At 43.6% G+C, this 4,298-nt stretch overlaps 1 pseudogene; it reads right to left on the bottom strand.

The window, feature by feature from the left end:
- Window positions 1-122: 122 nt before the first annotated feature.
- Window positions 123-3,476, bottom strand: LOC102751889 (annotated as a pseudogene).
- Window positions 3,477-4,298: the final 822 nt, after the last annotated feature.

The following is a 4,298-nucleotide window of genomic DNA, read 5'->3' as shown; positions in this document are numbered from 1 at the left end:
AAAATAGAAGTCTTTGTTTTACTATGGTTGCAAATATCAAAAAATTTCTCTATGTCACACGACACCAGAGTTAAGTTAGGGTTTTTCAAAATGCTGACAGGCCGACCTCAAAAGGTTCGCCATCACTGCTCTAGTGTGTTATAGTTGTCCTTAAAGTTCTTCGATTCAAGGAAGTGCTTGGCATGTTTACTCTTCTGGTTGGAGGGGAGGTATGTCACCTGGATGACTGTTGGGGAAACTTTAGAAGACTGGGTTAGGTCTTTGGCTGCTGACTGATGTCGCTGGGAGCTCCCACTTCATGCTTTGACCACCGTGGCCAGCACACTCAGGGCCTCCTGAAAGCACAGGTCCTGATAGTGCATACTCTCTCTGGCCAAAGACCCCAGTCCCATACGGGGCTGTCTCATAGCCATCCAGCAGGGTATCAATGAGGGCCTTGCACACACCTTTGAAAGGAGTACTAGTGCTTTGAAGATCTAGCAGATAGGAGTGAAAATTCTTGCCCATTAAGAAACGAGGATGCCGGACCTTCAGCATGAAATAGGATTTCAGAGGCACGGATGGCATTTAGAGCTTTCATCCTGTATAAACAGTTGTAGCTACTACGATGCTGTAAAAAAGAAGGAACTCGTACCATTTGCAACAGCATGGATGGAATTGGAAAGCATTGTGCTAAGCGAAATGAGCCAGTCAGAGAAAGATAAATATCACATGATCTCACTCATTTGTAGAATATAATGAATAACATAAACTGATGAACAAAAATAGAGCCAGATCATTGAATAGACTGTCCAACCTAAGAGAGAAGGCAGGGGAATGGTGGTGGTGGTGGGGGCAATAAGAGACTAATCAAATGACTTATATGCATGTATTTGAGCAAAACTAATGGTCACAGACAGCATGGGGGGCGGGTGTGAGGATTTGTGGTGGGGAGTGTGAGTGACCAGGGAAAGGTCAATGGGAGAAAAAGGAGACTTATGTAATACTTTCCTGAGGGGTCCTGGAATGGAGAGGGTGCAGGCCAGGCTGAGGGACCCCACGACCCACCGGTGCATGAATTTTTTGTACTGGGCCTCTACTCAATCTATAAATAAGATAAAATTACATATAACTATGTATGTAATCAGAGAAGAAATTATTCACTTATAAAAATTTTTCTTTATTAAGGTATTATATATGTTTCCTGATCTCCCCTTTACCCCCCTTCTGCCTCCCCAACTCATCCCCTCATCCCCTGACGTCTGTGTCCATTGTTTATGCTTATATGCATGCATACAAGTCCTTTGGTTGATCTCTCCACCTTATTTCCACTCTCCCCTACATTCCCTCTGAGGTTTGACGGTCTGATCGATGCTTCTCTGTCTCTGGATCTGTTTTTGTTCATCAGCTTATGTTGTTCATTATATTCCACAAATGACTGAGATCATGTGGTATTTATCTTTCTCTGACTGGCTTATTTTGCTTAGCTTAATGCTCTCTAGGTCCATTCATGCTGTTGCAAATGGTAAGAGTTCCTTATTTTTTACAGCAGCATAGTATTCCATTGTGTAGATGTACCACAGTTTTTTAATCTATTTGTCTGCTGATGGGCACTTAGGCTGTTTCCAAATCTTAGCTATTGTAAATTGTGCTGCTGTGAACATAGGAGTGCACCTATATGCTCATTTTGATGTATTAGTATATTAAAACTGCAATTAGACAGCTAATGAATTTTCTACTGAAACCCTCCCCTAAGACTCTCTCACCCCAGAAGAAAGATAAAAATCCTTAAGACAAAGACCCATTGCAGGACATTCTAGAGCAGTGGTTCTCAACCTTCTGGCCCTTTAAATACAGTTCCTCATGTTGTGACCCAACCATAAAATTATTTTCGTTGCTACTTCATAACTGTAATGTTGCTACTGTTATGAATCGTAATGTAAATATCTCATATTCAGAATGGTTTTAGGCGACCCCTGTGAAAGTGTCGTTCGACTGCCAAAGGGGTCGCGACCCACAGGTTGAGAACCACTGCTCTAGAGCATACCCATACCCCTTTTGGGGCATAAACTTTTACTTCCTCCTAAACTCTAAGTGTCCTCATGATACTTTCAACTAGTGGAGCAGCAAGCAGTGGCAGCTTGTCCCTGGCTTACTCCCTGATCCTGCCTCCAAGTTCCCCTTTTTTCCTGACTTTCCAGTGAGATAACAGCAGTCCACCTTGGCTCACTTCTTTCTTATAATGTTTCTAGGGAGCCAAAGCAGAGCACTGTCTAAACTCTCTCCTGTTGCTTCTTCTACCCTTAGTCCTTTCTTTGCTTCACTGTCCCTAGCTTTAATAAACATACAAATATCCTGGACTTGTATTTAGAAATCTTTCCTACTCGAAGTCAAGAACCCACACTACAGGCCGGCCAGAGGCAGACCTGCTCCGGGCTGGTTCCTGTCTGGTAACGCTAGGATCCCTGCCCTTTGAGCCACAGAACTCAGGACCCTCGGGTTACTCCCACTTGCCAGGGACCCTTTCCAATGAGGTCTGCCTCCCCACTCTGGGCTCCATCCCCTGAATAGCTGAGACTTCATGCCTCCCTTCCCTGTGCAATTTCCCTCGGGGCTTCCAGCTCTATCAGGGACTTTTGTCTCAGAGATTGAACAAATCTAGAAATGGAAATTCTCTTCCCAGCTCTTTTAGCGACTTGCTGGTTAAGTTCCTCACCTCTCTAGGACTTATCCATAAGTTGAAGGACTTACCACTAAAATTCCCAGCCCTAAACTGGGTAGTTTTGATTGTAGGAAACTGATACATTGATCATTGGCCAAAAAGCTGGGAGTCAAGATGGAGGCACGTGCCTGTGTGCTACTGGAGACAGAGCACATTTGCTGGAGGGATCTCAGATTCTGAAGAAGGCTTCATGGCAAAGAGAGCTGCCTTAGTAGTTGGCAACTTTAGGCAACAATCCCTCCCCATTGCCAAACTGGAACCTTCCTTGATTCTGGGACTGTGGAATGTTGGGTGCTTGCTGAACTGGCAGCAGTGGGTCATCTGGGAGCCAGGACTCTGAAATCTACTCCCAGCTCTGCCCAAGACCCTCTGGGTCATCTCAGTCTGAGAAAGTCATTCTCAGCCCTGGGTTCTGAGTCCAGGAATGGGATCTTCAAGTAATTTCCATTCAAAAAGCAAAATAAAAGTAGCATTACTTTCTATCTCCTTTTAATACTCCAATGAGAAAGCTGGATTTCCCACCTTCCACGTCTCTGAGAACGCCCTTTGCTCCTCTCTGGATGTCCTGCTGCTGTGGCCATCTCAGGAAATCCCCAGGAACTGGATGAGATAAAAAAACAAAACAAAACAAAAAAACACTTCTGGTTGAGTTTTGCTCAGGTGAGTCCCTCTGGAGCCAGGAAGACACCATAACTATCATTAGAAGCTAAAGAGACCATCTCCTCACTGTATTGCCACTGCCACTGCTGAAACCTGTCACGGCATCATGTCCCATCTGAGGCCACTGTCACACTGCTCCAAGCCCTGCCACAGATCTGGTACACACCTCATCCCTACCAAAGTGATGCTTTAAATTTAGGTCTTAAATTATGAGACAGTAGTTCAAACAAACTGAAAATACAAAAAACAATATAACAGAACCTATGAACCTACCTCCCAGATTTAATTGAACAGATGTGAATATTTTGCCAAATTTGTTTCAGATGCCTTTTACTCTTTTAAAAGCAATTAAATGTTACATATAGCTAAAATCCTACCCTCTTCCCTTCCTCTCTCTACAAAAGTCTAACCTGAAATAAAGCATGTTTCCATATAGGTTTTATAGTTTTTAAAAATCTGGTATGTGTGTAATACATACTATTGCTTTTTGTGTTTCAGTGATATTGAAATATCATATGTGACAATAGTATAATTACAAATCAGGAGGGATAAATGAAATAAATACTCAAATAGTGCTGTGACTATTGACTGTCCATGTGGAAATGGGAAAATTAGATCTTTATTTTATATCATGCCCAAAATTTCAAATGGATCACAGAACTACACACCCCACACTGTTTATTCCCAGGGACCTGATTTTGGCCTTCCAGCCAAAGGCCCTCAGACCACTATAGAGGCAGAGTCCTGGCTTGCCTTCCTGGATAGTGCCTTCATGGAACATGGCTGTCCTGATCTTGCCCTGCCCTACACACACTCCATAGCCAGAGCCTCCTCCCTCCACTTTATATACACCCAGGCTTAGGCACCAGCCAGGGGCAGCTGGGATTATTCTGAAGCAACTCTGTCATAGTGAGACGAGCCATCTGGAAGACAAAGG

This window comes from Myotis davidii, unplaced genomic scaffold (genome assembly GCF_000327345.1).
Source record: "Myotis davidii unplaced genomic scaffold, ASM32734v1 scaffold458, whole genome shotgun sequence".
Lineage (NCBI taxonomy): Eukaryota > Metazoa > Chordata > Mammalia > Chiroptera > Vespertilionidae > Myotis > Myotis davidii.
This window is presented reverse-complemented; position numbering and strand designations above follow the sequence as displayed.